This window comes from Sapajus apella, unplaced genomic scaffold (assembly GCF_009761245.1).
Source record: "Sapajus apella isolate SASKATOON/1434 unplaced genomic scaffold, GSC_monkey_1.0 scaffold23, whole genome shotgun sequence".
Lineage (NCBI taxonomy): Eukaryota > Metazoa > Chordata > Mammalia > Primates > Cebidae > Sapajus > Sapajus apella.
In genome coordinates, this window is record NW_022436963.1 from 2,768,505 (window position 1) to 2,784,015 (window position 15,511).

Sequence of the window (15,511 nt, forward strand, 5' to 3'; positions counted from 1 at the left end):
TAGCTCTTTTGGAGACTGAGGTCAGATGATTGCTTGAGTGTGGGAGTTCAAGGCTGCAGTGAGCCTGGGCAACAGAGGGAGACCTTGTCTAAAAAAAAAAAAAAAAAAAGTGCTGGCTGGGCACAGTGGCTCACACCTGTAATCCCAGCACTTTGGGAGGCTGAGGTGGGCAGATCATTTCAGGTCAGGAGTTGAAGAACAGCCTTGCCAACATGGCAAAACCCCATCTCTACTAAAAATAACAAATATTAGCCAGGGATGGTGGCCGGCACCTGTAATCCCAGCTACTTGGGAGGTTGAGGTGGGAGAATTGCTTGAACCCAGGAGGCGGAGGTTGTGGTGAGCTGAAATCTCGCCACCGAGCTCCAGCATGGGCCACAGCTGGAGACCCTGTCTCCAAAAAAAAAAAGAAACAAAAAAACAACTGCCATGTTTTTTAGCAGCAAAACTTAAATTTGAGATCATGGTTTAGATTTGTGACCCATGTGGACTTGTGTGTTAGTTTCCTGTGGCTACTGTAGCAAATTATCACAAATTCAGTGGCTTAAAACAACAGAAATTTATTCTCACAGTTTGGAAGCCAGAAGTCTGAAATCAAGATGTCAGCACAACTGTACTCGCACTGGAGGTTGTAGAGGAGAATGTATTATTTACCCCTTCCAACATCTGGTGGCTGTCAGCATGCCTTGACAACCATATTACTCCTGTCTGCTTCTGCTTCACATTATTGTCTTCTCTTTTGTCTTAAATCTCCCTCTGCCTTTCTCCTGTAAGGATATTTGTCATTGGATTTAGGGCCCACCTAGATAATCCAGGATAATCTCCTTATCTCAAAATCCTTAATTTAATTACATCTGCAAAGACCCTTTTTCCAAATAAGGTAACATTCACAGGTTCTGGGAATTAAAATAAGGATAAGTCTTTGTAGGGGCCACCATTAAAATCATTACAACTTGTGATTAACGTGAACCTTTAATTAGATCTTTAAAATCACTGTCAATGTGGAGCCTTGTGGTAGAGAGATTGTGTGCTCTCTGCAAGCAGTTCAGCCCAAAGGCGGGAAGAGGCAGAACTGAGATGTTCATACACAGGTCCTTCCAGATGCACTGACCAGAGAAGTTACTACTTCTCCCAGTAAGGTGAGTGAATGGGCAGAGAAGCCCTCAGTGTTACTCACAGAAGCCCTTCCACCTGGAAGGAGGAGGAAAAATAAATGTTTCTGCTAAATTGCTATAATTACATGTTTATACACATACAGGCTGTTTGTCTTTATTTTAATTGACTGTATTAAACATGTATAAGTTGTAAAATAAGAAATCATTAAATTTTTATAAAAAGGTAATTTTTAATGTATTTCCTATTAACTGCTTGAAGAACCTTATTCAGAAAAGCGTAATAGACCAGTGAATAACATATAAACAGTATATTTCTTGTAGATTCAAAACATGGGAAAGTTGTGAAGGAAAACAAATGATAACTACAAAATTCAGGATAGTGATTACCTCTGAGGAGTTCCTGAGAGGGGAAGGGTGCAGGATTGAGGAGGAACTTCAGAGGTCATAGAATGTTCATATTCTAACAGGAGCAGTGAGTACACAGGTAGGTATTCATGACACCAGTATTTTACCAGTGGAGGGCTTGTTAAAACAGTGCTAGATGGCACCCCATAGGGTATCTAATATAGTAGGTTGGGATGGAGCACAAGAATTTCCATTTCCAACAAGTTCACTGTGGATGCCAGTTCTGCTGGTCTGAGGACACACTTCTTATACATTTTATAAATTGTCTTTTATATCCATTCACTTTGTTAAAAAATAATAATTTTGTAGAAAGAGTATAAGAAGCAAAGTCTGGTTTTTTAACTCCCTGCTCTGGGATAAGGGTGTATTTGCTTTTACTTAGCAGTCACAGAGACATACTAAGTGCCTTCCCAGTATAGCTACTAGCATAGTTTTAAAGGTACAGATTCCAGAGCTAAACTGCCTATGTTTGAATCTTGGCTCCACCATATATAGGTTGTATGACCTTGGGCAAGCATTTTAATCTCTCTTTCCCTCAGTTTTCTTATCTTTAACAATATTTACCTTGTTGGGTTGCAGTGAAGATCGAATAAGTCAATATGGGTAAAGCCCTTGGGTTGGTACCTGGTTGATTAGGAAGGCACCATTAGGTTGGTGCTGCTGTTAGGTTGGTGCAAAGTGATTGCAGTTTTTGCCGCATTACTCTAAGGTATTAGACTTATCTCCTGGGGGTTTCCATCCTGGAGGTACTATTTAGTGTATTTATTCCTTGCCCTCCAGAGAGGACCTCCTGCCGTAGTCAGATTTCCCACAAGAAGCCACTGGTCTTTCCTTGCCTCCCTCCACCCGCCTCTTTTCTTGCTAATAGAGAAAGAGGTACTTAGAGGAAGGAGTATTCTTTGAAACCATTTTTCATCTTAAAGTTTTTCTTATTTATTATCGTATTTGGCTTTTAAATCAACTGAGAAATGGAGACTCCTCCAAATGGTGGAATGAGAGGTTTTGATCTTTATTGCCCTGGATGTTAAGCCATAGTGAAGATTGTGATAATATGTGCTTTTATAGACAGAAGCAGAATTGTTTCTCCAGCTCTGTGAGCCATCCTTTTAAATTCTGCCTAATTGGTAGTGTACCTTCCATGAGAACTTGATCAGCGAACAGCCCATTGCTATTTCCTTTCTAAGTACAGTTTTTATGCTAATCCTAACTTACAGACAAATGTTTGCACCTGGGTTCCTCATTGACATCTGGCTAACTTAACTCTGGCTATCTCCTTTAAGGCATAAACCCTAATTTCCAGACTTTCTCCATCTGCCACTTCCTGTGTGGGCTTTTGTATACTTGAAATAAAATTAATTAAAGTAGTTCATTTCTACCTTTTAGTATTGATTATACATTGATTAAGCATTGTTCTCCGATATGAAATTAAACACTTGAGGACATTAAATCTGCTTTGTGGAAGTACAAACATTTTCATTTACTTATGGTTGATTGCATGTATCTAGCATTGTAGAAATTAAGTGTATACTAACCCATTCTTTTGTTTCTGGGTGTGTTAAAGTATGAAGGAATGGTGAGATACCACTGACATTTTTAGTATTCTCATCAAGAGTGAGAAGAAGAGCTATCTTGAAATTGTTGTGGGGTGGGGGCAGGTGGAAAAAGTGAGAGGAAGAAGAATATTAGGAGGGACTTTGGGCTCTACATAAGGAAGCTGAGACTTAGATCCCTACAGGGTCTAATTGGGCTGTATCCTTTTCTTCTTTAGATTTCTAAAATTCCTTTACTTCTAACAATCTGTAATTAAACACATCGTCCATACCTTCAAGGAGTTAACAGTCTCATTGGGAAAACCTAACAGAAATATAGTACAAGATAAATAAATGATAAAATAGAAGTAAAAATAAAGTTTAACAGGAATAAACATGAAGGAGCAGTTTATGCCAGATTCCTAATCATTCTTAGAATAGGAGATTATAGATAAGCAAGGGTTATGGATTGGAATGCTTCACACAGCAATGGGGTAGAGTTGAAGACATTGTATAAACTCATGTTTAGCTTAATATAGGTACATGCAGTTACATATTAAAAGATTTTAAATATGTTTACATACATACATTAGTAAACACAAAAATATTTCCTCACTTTGTCAGCTGAGAGGGCCTAGAGGAAACAACATCCCAACTGCAATGACCATACCTAGAGCCTAGACCTTGGTTTCTAATATTTCCAAAAAGAAAACAGGCCAGGCATGATGGCTCATGCCTATAATCCCAGCACTTTGGGAGGCCAAGGTGGGCAGATCACCTGAGGTCAGGAGTTCGAGACCAGCCTGGCCAACATGGTGAAACCCCGTCTCTACTAAAATGACCAAAAAAATTAGCTGGGTATGGTGGCAGGTGCCTGTAATTTCAGGTACCCAGGAAGCTGAGGCAGGAGAATCACTTGAACCTGGGAGGTGGAGGTTGCAGTGAGCTGAGATTGTGCCGTTGCACTCTAGCCTGGGCAACAAGAGCAAAAGTCCACCTCAAGAAAAAAAAACCAACCAGGCCTCTTTAGAGAAATGACTGAGTCTAGGACTGGAGTAGATAATACACAAAGTAATCCTAGAGCAGAAAGTGCTAGAAAGCAAAGGCATGCTAGAAAGCAAAGATGTGCTCAAAAGTTTTTTTAAATTTTAGAAGATCCACAGTGATGGGAGTATATCAAAGGAACATTGAAGCCAAACTGAAAGAGCTTCCAATGGCCAAAATTAGAACAATTTTAGCAAAAAAAAAAAAAAAAAAAAAGGTATTGGAACTTCCAGAATACTTGGTGAGAGGTAGAGGAGCGGTAGCTGCCCAAGCTGCACACAGCTCCGCACTTCTTCCCATTCAGTCACACATCCACCTCAGCCCACTCACTGGCAGTAGAAGATGGTGAAATAAACCACTTACTACGATGTTTTGGGGGTCAAACCAGTGCTAATCAGAAAGAATTGAAAAAGGCTTATAGGAAACTGGACTTGAAGTACCACCCTGATAAGAATTCAAATGAAGGAGAGAAGTTTAAATAGATGTCTCAAGCTTATGAAGTTCTCTGTCATGCCAAGAAAGGGAAATTGTATGGCAAAGGAGGAGAAAAGGCAATTAAAGAGGGTGAAGCAGGTGGTGGTTTGGATTTCCCCATGGACATCTTTGATATGTGTTTTGGAGGAGAGAAGGAAGGATGCAGAGAGAAAGGAGAGGTAAAAATGTTGTACATCAGTTCTCAGTAACCCTAGAAGACTTATGGTGATGGTGCAACAACAAACTGGCTCTGCAAAAGAATTTGATTTGTGACAAATGTAAAGGTAGAGGAGGTAAGAAAGGAGCAGTAGAGTGCTGTTCCAATTGCTGAGGTACTGGAATGCAAGTAAGAATTCATCAGATAGGACCTAGAATGGTTCAGCAAATCCAGTCTGTATACATGGAGTGCCATGGCCATGGGGAGCAGATCAGTCCTAAAGATAGATGTAAAAGCAGCAATGGAAGAAAGATAGTTCAAGAGAGGAAGATTCTAGAAGTTCATATTGACAACGGCATGAAAGATGGCCAGAAGATAACATTTCATGGTGAAGGAAACCAAGAACCAGGACTGGACCCAAGAGATATTATCATTGTGTTAGATCAGAAGGACCATGCAGTTTTTAACTCGACGAGGAGAAGACCTTTTCACGTGTATGGACATACAATTGGTTGAAGCATTGTGTGGCTTCCAAAAGCCAATATCTATTCTTGACAACCGAACCATAGTCATCACCTCTCATCTAGGTCAGATTGTCAAGAATGAAAATATCAAGTGTGTATTAAATGACGGCGTGCCAATTTATTGTAGACCGTATGAAAAGGGTCACTTAATCATCGAATTTAAGGTACACTTTCCTGAGAATGGTTCTCTCTCCTGATATAAGGTGTGATTTATTCCTTCTTGCCTTCCACCATGATTGTGAGGCCTCCCTAGCCATGTGAAACTGTGAATCCAATTAAACATCTTTCTTTTGTAAATTACCTAGTTTGGGGTATGTCTTTATCGGCAGTGTGACAATGGACTAATACAGCAAATTGGTACCAGTAGAGTGGAGTGCTGCTGAGAAGATACCCAAAAATGTAGTAGCAACTTTGGAGCTGGGTAACAGGCAGAAGCACAGTTTGGGGGGCTCAGAAGGAGACAGGAAAATGTGGGAAAGTTTGAAATTTCCTGTAGACTTGTTGAATGGCTTTGCTTAAAATGCTGATAGCAATGTGGACAATAAGGTCCAGGCTGAGGTGGTCTCAGATGGAAATGAGAAACTTGTTGGGAACTGGAGCAAAGATGACTCTTGTTATGTTTTAGAAAAGAGACTGGCAGCACTTTGCCCCTGTCCTGGAGATTTGTGGAACTTTGAACATGAGAGAGATGATTTAGGCTATCTGGTGGAAGAAATTTCTAAGCAGCAAAGAATTTAAGAAGTGACTTGTGTGCTGTTAAAGGCATTCTGTTTTATAAGGGAAGCAAGCACACAGGTTTGGAAATTTGCAGCCTAACAATGTGAAAGAAAAGAAAATTTCATTCTCTAAACAGAAATTCAAGCTGGCTGCATAAACTTGCATAAGTAATAAGGAGCTGAAAGTTAATACCCAAAACAATGGGGAAATGTCTCCAGGGCATGTCAGAGGTCTTCACAGTAGCCCCTCCCATCACAGGCCCAGAGGGCTAGGAGGAAAAAATGGTTTTGTGGGCCAGGTCCAGGGTCCCGTGCTGTGTTGCAGCCTAGGGACTTGGTGCCCTGCATCTCAGCTGCTTCAGCTGTGGCTGAATGTAGAGCTTGGGCCATGGCTTCAAAGGATGCAATCCTCAAACCTTGCCAGCTTCCACATGGTGTTGAGCCTGCCAGTGCCCAGAAGTCAAGAATTGGGTTTGGGAACCTCCACCTAGATTTCAGAGATGTATGGAAATGCCTGGATGTCCAGGCAGAAGTTTGCTTCAGGAGCAGGGCTGTAATGGAGAACTCTGCTAGGGCAGTGCAGAAGGGAAATGTGGGATTGAAGGCCCCCACACAGAGTCCCTACTGGGGCACCACCTAGTGGAGCTGTGAGGAGGGGGCAACCATCCTCCAGACCCCAGAATGGTAGATCCACAGACAGCTTGCACCCTGCACCTGGAAAAGCCGCAGACGCTCAATGCCAGCCTGTGAAAGTACCTGAGAGAGGGGCTATACCCTGCAAAGCCACAGAGTTGGAGCTGCCCAAGACCATGGGAACCTACCTCTCACATCAGAATGACCTGGATGAGAGACATGAAGTTAAAGGAGATCATTTTGTAACTGTAAGATTTGACTGCCTCGCTGGATTTCTGACTTGCATGGGGCCTGTAGCCCCTTTGTTTTGGCCAATGTTTCCCATTTGGAATGGCTGTATTTACCCAATGGCTGTACCACCATTATATCTAGGAAGTAACTAACTTGCTTGTGATTTTATAGGCTCATTGGCATAAGGGACTTGCCTTGTGACAGAAGAGACTTTAGACTGTGGACTTTTGAGTTAATGCTGAAATGAGATTTTGGGGGACTGTTGGGAAGGCATGATTGGTTTTGAAATGTGAAGACATGCGATTTGGGGGGAGCCAGGAGTAGAACGATATGGTTTGGCTCTGTGTCCCCACCCAAATCTCTTCTTGTAGCTCCCATAATTCCCATGTGTTGTGAGAGGGACCCAGCGGGAGATGATTGAATCATGATGGTGGGTCTTTCAGTGCTATTCTCATGATAGTGAATGGGTATCTTGAGATCTAATGGTTTTTAAAAACGGGAGTGTCTCTGCACAAGCTCTCTTTTTTCTGCCTGCTACCATACATGTAAAATGTGACTTGCTTCTCCTTGCCTTCCACCATGATTGTGGGACCTCCTCAGCCACATGGAATTGTGAGTCTAATTTAACCTCTTTCTTTTATAAATTGCCCAGTTTGGGGTGTCTTTATCAACCGTGTGAAAATTGACAAATATAGTGACTATAATACAGAAAGATTTCTCAAGTTGTGCTTTCATGTAATATGATTGTGGTAGAGAATATAGGTAGAGTGTGCATTAGTGACTTAATAGGCTATGGGAGGAAAGAGCAAGACTCAGGATGAACAATGAAGCCTTTCTTTATTCCTTAGAGAAATGCTTAACAAAGTATTTTGTGCTCCTTTTTTCTCGTGTACTTTAAACTATTTTCATTTTTAAAATTTCTTCATGAGATGCCCTCATATCTTGGAGGCACATTAGTACCAAGTGGAAAGCAGAAAATTAATGTTATTCTAAGAGTAAATGAAATGTATTAATTATGCTAAACATTGTAAGGCTAAAACAATATTATTTAACTAGGTTTCACTGAAGACAGCATAGGTTAAACACAGTAATTGTTTTTTAAAATTATGTAGGTTTTATTTTCTACAAATGTATGAGGTATATAAGGAATTTTGTTACATATATATAATGTATAAGTGATCAAGTCAGGGTATGTAGGGTGTCCACCACCCAAGTACAATACATTTTTGTTAAGTATAGGGAACCTACTCAACTTTCAAACATTGAATTTTATCCTCCTCACTATGTGTTTGTATCCTTTAACACAGTTCTCTTCATCAGCTTTCTCCCTGCTACTCACTCTTAAAAACAGCTTCTGTTTTATCCATTCTCTACATCCATGTGATCACATTTTTAGTTCCCACACTTTAGTGAGAATGTCTTTTCATGCTTAATTTCATTTAAAACAATGACACCTGGTTCTATCCATGTTACTGAAGATGACAATATTTTATTCTTTTTAATGGCTGAATAGTATTTTGTGGGTGTGTGGGTGTATGTGTGTTGGGGGGTGTATCACATTTTCTTTTCTCACCTGTTCATCCATTGAACACCTAGAATGATTCCATATCTTCGCTTTTATGGATAGTACTGCAATAAACGTGTGAGTTCAGATATCCCTTTGATATATTGATACCTTTTTCTTCGGGTAGACAGTCAGTAGTAGGATTGCTGGATCAAATGGTAATTCTATTTTTAGTTTTTTGAGAAATCTCCATACTGTTTTCCATAGTGGCTGTACTAGTTTACATCCCCACCAATAATGTATAAGTTTCCTTTTCTCTGCATCCAAGCCAACATATGTTATTTTTTTCTTTTTCTGACTGGGATAAGGTGATAGCTCATTGTGGTTTTCATTTGCATTTGCCTGATGATTAGTGATTTTGAACATTTTTATATTTATCTGTTGGCCATTTGGATGTCTTCTTTTGAGAAATTCTTTTCAGATTCTTTGCCCACTTTTAATTTTTTTTATTTCAGTAGCTTTTGGAGTAGGGGTTGTTTGGGGTTACATGGATGAATTGTATAACGGTGAAGTCTCAGATTTTAGTGCATCCATCACCCAAGTAGTGTATATTGTACCCAATATGTAGATTTTTATTCCTCATCTCTCTCCCACCCTCCCCTTTCTGAATCTCCAAAGTTCATTATATCACTTTTTATGCCTTTGCATACCCATAGCTTAGGTCCCACTTATAAGTAAGAACATATAGGATTTGGTTTCTCATTCCTGAGTTACTTCACTTACAGTAAGGGCTTTAACTCCATCCAAGTTGCTACAGAAGAAATTTTTTCATTTCTTTATAGCTGAGTAGTTGTCCATGGTGTATGTGTACCACTTTTTCTTTACCCACTCATTGGGTTATGGGCCCTTAGATTGGTTCCATATCTTTACAGTTGTGAATTGTACTGCAGTAAACTCACATATGCAGGTATCTTTTTGGTATATTGACTTCTTTTCCTCTGGGTAAATACCCAGTTGTGGAATTACTTGATCAAATGGTAGATCTACTTTTAGTTCTTCAAGAAATCTCCATACTGTTTTCCATAGAAGTTGTACAATACTACCAGCAGTGTATAAGCGTTCCCTTTTCACCACATCCATGCCAATGTCTTTTTCTTTTTTACTTTTTTTTTCTGATTATTCACCATGGATATGATTTATTCCAGAAAGACCATACAGAAGTCTTATCAGCTGATCTAGAACCAAAGCAAAGATCTTAGCTATCCATGAAAAACTGGCAAAAGAATTTATATTTATATATATTTATATGAATTTCTATGTTTACATATTAACTTCAGTTATATGTACAATTAAAATGTTTTAGTAGTCATCTTTTTTATTACTATTCTCTTCAGTAGCTGCCAGCCATCACTGCAGTCAGATTAAGCAGAACTTCTGCTGCAATTTTAATCCTTCCTGCCCCTCCTCACTCAGTAACTTTCAAACACCGAATACATAATAGGCAGCAACAAACCCCTATTCCTTGACAACCCCAAAGGAGGTAAGCAGCCAAACAATAACAAACATCCTGTGCCCAGATTAGCTTCATGGCCCAGTATTCCTCACCACTGAGCCAACTGTTAGTCATAATGAACTCGAGCCAGTTCACTGCTAATTCCAAGAAAGAAAATAACTTGATCTTTTGCTTTGAATTCATTGTCAAAATATTTGGCATGCTTTTAAATATCCCCCTAGACAGCAGGGACCCTGCCCTAAACATTGCCCTACCCCTGGAGATGGAGTAAGCCAAGCAACAGAAAAACTGCAAAATAATGATAGTGCATTCTTTGCCCTCCCAACTAGTGTAATTGGTAAGAACACAGCTCTGCTGAGGCTCCTTGGCATTAGCTTGCCACAAGATCTTGGCAAATACTTAGCCTTTCTAAGTCTCAGTTTCCTCTTCTGTAAAATGGGTTGTTGTAAGAACTAAATGAAGTCATGGATGAATGGTAAGATAAAGTTTTCTTTTCCCCTCACCCCCCACTTTTTTCCTCCTCTAACCTCCTACCCACCAAGGAGATGGGGAAGGTGGAAAACACATAAAGAGAAGAAACTGTCACTCTTAATAATGCCTGTAGTATTTACATAGCAGCAACAATAACAAGAAAGAGGTATGTGTTATGTTTGCTGCACTCTGAAGAAGAGGAAGGGCCTAAAACCTCCTCAGCATCTCATTGTAACCTCTTCTCCAGAATGCAATCACTCATTCATTCGTGCAGTGAGTGCCATCTAGGTGCCAGTCATTGATTCTGACACAGCAGTGAACAAAATGTCTCTGCTCTCGTGCAGCTTCCATGACATTCTAGTTGAAGAAAAGACTAAGAGGTTACCTGTGAAACCTGTGCACAACACCTGTTACATAGTTAGTACTCAATAAACACCAGCTATTTTAATTATTATTGTCATTATTATCAACCCGATTGAAAAATTGAATTCAGGATGGTTAAAATATGTCCCTTGACTAATACATAAATAGCTATTTCCTACCCTAAAGCTGGCTCCATCTTCCATTCGCTTCCTCAGGAGCCAATTCGAGGACCCCAGTGCCTCTCCAGAGCACACAACTCCTTCTTTTAGGATGTTTTCCTCCCTTACCTTCCTACCTCTTTTCAGAAAACAGCACCATTTCACTGTTCTCCTGAGGTTAGGAATGGAAGCAGGGGAAGTCAAAGCTGCAGTGCTCTATTAAAGTATGAATAACTGGTGCCCCACCTCCCATCCTATTCTAGCAGTAAAAGACAGCCACTCTCTGCAGGGGTCTCCAGCTCTACGCACATGAATGAGCACAAAGAAGGGCCCTCCTGCTCCTAGGGACTGCAGGCTAATCTGGGATTGCCTAATTCCTGCCTGACAGGTTTCCCCATGGGGCCCACCCAGGCCACCCTCCTTAAACGAGCAACCCACATACCCTCATGCTGTTAGCCTGCTCTGTTTCTTAAAAATTACCTTCCAATATGTAATTCGCTCATTTATTATGTTTCTTCTTTATTTCCTCTTTCCTCTATGACACTGTTAGTTCTTTTTTTTCCCCATTTATTTATTTTATTGCATTTTAGGTTTTGGGGTACATGCGAAGAACATGCAAAATTGTTGCATAGGTACACACGTGGCAGTGTGATTTGCTGCCTTCCTCCCCATCACCTACCTCTGGCATTTCTCCCCTTGCTATCTCTCCCCAGCTCCCCACCCCCCACCGTCCCTCCCCTATTTCCCCCCAACTGACCCCAGTGTGTAGTGCTCCCCTCCCTGTGTCCATGTGTTCTCATTGTTCAACACCCACCTATGAGTGAGAACATGAGGCGTTTGATCTTCTGCTCTTCTGTCAGTTTGCTGAGAATGATGGTTTCCAGGTTCATCCATGTCCCTACAAAGGCCACAAACTCATCGTTTTTGATGGCTGCATAATATTCCATGGTGTATGTGTGCCACATTTTCCCTATCCAGTCTATCGTTGATGGGCATTTGCGTTGGTTCCAGGTCTTTGCTATTGTAAACAGTGCTGCAATGAACATTCGTGTGCACGTGTCCTTATAGTAGAACGATTTGTAATCCTTTGGTTATATACCCAGTAATGGGATTGCTGGGTCAAATGGAATTTCTATTTCTAGGTCCTTGAGGAATTGCCACACTGTCTTCCACAATGGTTGAACTAATTTACACTCCCACCAACAGTGCAAAAGTGTTCCTATTTCTCCACATCCTCTCCAGCATCTGTTGTCTCCAGATTTTTTAATGATCGCCATTCTAACTGGTGTGAGATGGTATCTCAATGTTGTTTTGATTTGCATTTCTCTGATGACCAGTGATGATTAGCATTTTTTCATGTTTGTTGGCCTCATGTATGTCTTCTTTTGTAAAATATCTGTTCATATCCTTTGCCGACTTTTGAATGGGCTTGTTAGTTTTTTTCTTGTAAATCTGTTTTAGTTCTTTGTAAATTCTGGATATCAGCCCTTTGTCAGATAAGCAAACTGCAAAAATTTTTTCCCATTCTGTTGGTTGCCGATTCACTCTAATGACTGTTTCTTTTGCTGTGCAGAAGCTGTGGAGTTTAATTAGGTCCCATTTGTTTATTTTGGCTTTTGTTGTCAATGCTTTTGGTGTTTTGGTCACGAAGTCCTTGCCTACACCTATGTCCTGAATGGTTTTGCCTAGATTTTCTTCTAGGGTTTTTATGGTGTTAGGTCTTATGTTTAAGTCTTTAATCCATCTGGAGTTAATTTTAGTGTAAGGTGTCAGGAAGGGGACCAGTTTCTGCTTTCTGCACATGGCTAGCCAGTTTTCCCAACACCATTTATTAAACAGGGAATCCTTTCCCCATTGTTTGTTTTTGTCTGGCTTGTCAAAGATCAGATGGTTGTAGATATGTTGTGTTGCCTCCGAGACCTCTGTTCTGTTCCATTGGTCTATATCTCTGTTTTGGTACCAGTACCATGCTGTTTTGATTACTGTAGCCTTGTAGTATAGTTTGAAGTCCGGTAGTGTGATGCCTCCTGCTTTGTTCTTTTTGCTTAGAATTGACTTTGCTATGCGGGCTCTCTTTTGGTTCCATATGAAGTTTAAGGTGATTTTTTCCAGTTCTGCGAAGAAGGTCGTTGGTAGTTTGATGGGGACAGCATTGAATCTGTAAATTACTTTGGGCAGCATGGCCATTTTCACGATATTGTTTCTTCCTAACCATGAGCATGGAATGTTTCTCCATCTGTTTGTGTCCTTTCTTATTTCGTTGAGCAGTGGCTTGTAGTTCTCCTTGAAGAGGTCCTTTACGTTCCTTGTTAGTTGTATTCCTAGGTATTTTATTCTCTTTGTGGCAATTGTGAATGGAAGCTTGTTCTTGATTTGGCTCTCTTTAAGTCTGTTATTGGTGTATAGGAATGCATGTGATTTTTGCACATTGATTTTTTATCCTGAGACTTTGCTGAACTTGCTTATCAGTTTCAGGAGATTTGGGGCTGAGACGATGGGGTCTTCTAGATATACAATTATGTCTGCAAATAGAGACAATCTGACTTCCTCCTTTCCTATTTGAATGCCCTTTATTTCTTTTTCTTGCCTGATTGCTCTGGCTAGAACTTCTAATACTATATTGAATAGCAGTGGTGAGAGAGGGCATCCTTGTCTGGTGCCACACTTCAAGGGGAATGCTTCCAGTTTTTGCCCATTCAGTATGATATTGGCTGTTGGTTTGTCACAAATAGCTTTTATTATTATGAGATATGTTCCATCAATACCTAGCTTATTGAGGGTTTTTAGCATAAAGGGCTGTTGAATTTTCTCAAAGGCCTTCTCTGCATCAATTGAGATAATCATGTGGTTTTTGTCTTTGGTTCTGTTTATGTGGTGAATTACGTTTATAGACTTGCGTATGTTGAACCAGCCTTGCATCCCTGGGATGAAGCCTACCTGATCATGGTGGATAAGCTTTTTGATGTGCTGTTGCAATCGGCTTGTCAGTATTTTATTGAAGATTTTTGCATCTATGTTCATCATGGATATTGGCCTGAAGTTTTCTTTTCTTGTTGAGTCTCTGCCGGGTTTTGGAATCAGGATGATGTTGGTCTCATAAAATGATTTGGGAAGAATTCCCTCTTTTTGGATTGTTTGGAATAGTTTCAGTAGGAATGGTACCAGCTCCTCTCTGTATGTCTGGTAGAATTTGGCTGTGAAACCGTCTGGACCTGGGCTTTTTTTGGGTGGTAAGCTCTTAATTGCTGCCTCAACTTCAGACCTTGTTATGGGTCTGTTCAGGGTTTTGGCTTCTTCCTGATTTAGGGCTGGGAGGAGGCAAGTGTCCAGGAATTAATCCATTTCTTCCAGGTTTATTAGTTTATGTGCATAGAGTTGTTTGTAATAATCTCTGATGATGGTTTGAATTTCTGTGGAATCTGTGGTGATATCCCCTTTATCGTTTTTTATTGCATCAATTTGGTTATTCTCTCTTTTCTTTTTTATTAATCTGGCTAGTGGTCTGTCTTTTTTGTTGATCTTTTCAAAAAACCAGCTCCTGGATTTATTGATTTTTTGAAGGGTTTTTTGTGTCTCTATCTCCTTCAGTTCTGCTCTGATCTTAGCTATTTCTTGTCTTCTGCTACTTTGAGGTTTTTGATCTTGCTCCTCTAGCTCTTTCTGTTTTGACGATAGGGTATCAATTTTTAATCTCTCCTTGCTTCTCATGTGGGCACTTATTGCTATATATTTTCCTCTACAGACTGCTTTAAATGTGTCCCAGAGATTCTGGTATGTTGTGTCTTCATTCTCGTTGGTTTCGAAGAACATCTTTATTTCTGTCTTCATTTCATTGTTTATCCAGTCAACATTCAAGAGCAAGTTGTTCAGTTTCCATGAAGCTGTGCAGTTCTGGGTTAGTTTTTGAATTCTGAGTTCTAACTTGATTGCACTGTGATCTGAGAGACTGTTAAGATTTCCGTTCTTTCGCATTTGCTGAGGAGTGATTTACTCCCAATTATGTGGTCAATTTTAGAGTAGGTGTGATGTTGTGATGAGAAGAATGTATATTCTGTGGATTTGGGGTGGAGAGTTCTGTAAATGTCTATTAGGTTTGCTTGGTCCAGGTCTGAGTTCAAGTCCTGGATATCCTTGTTAATTTTCTGTCTGGTTGATCTGTCTAATATTGACAATGGGGTGTTAAAGTCTCCCACCATTATTGTGTGGGAGTCTAAGTCTCTTTGTAAGTCATTAAGAACTTGCCTTATGTATCTGGGTGCTCCTGTATTGGGTGCGTATATATTTAGGAGCGTTAGCTCTTCTTGTTGCATTGATCCTTTTACCATTATGTAATGTCCTTGTCTCTTTTGATCTTTGTTGCTTAAAAGTCTAATTTAGGCCAGGCGCGGTGGCTCAAGCCTGTAATCCCAGCACTGTGGGAGGCCGAGGCGGGTGGATCACAAGGTCAAGAGATCGAGACCATCCTGGTCAACACGGTGAAACCCCGTCTCTACTAAAAAAAAAAATACAAAAAATTAGCTGGGCATGGTGACGCGTGCCTGTAATCCCAGCTACTCAGGAGGCTGAGGCAGGAGAATTGCCTGAACCCAGGAGGCGGAGGTTGCGGTGAGCCGAGATCGCGCCATTGCACTCCAGCCTGGGTAACAAGAGCGAAACTCCGTCTCAAAAAAAAAA

The 15,511-nt window shown here is 40.4% G+C and overlaps 1 protein-coding gene and 1 pseudogene across 2 annotated transcripts in view; both read left to right on the plus strand.

Annotated features, from left to right (window-relative positions):
* DOCK3 (dedicator of cytokinesis 3) overlaps window positions 1-15,511 on the plus strand; it is a 664,292-nt gene that overhangs the window by 469,255 nt on the left and 179,526 nt on the right. The window lies entirely within an intron of this gene.
* On the plus strand, window positions 4,436-5,526 carry LOC116559351 (annotated as a pseudogene).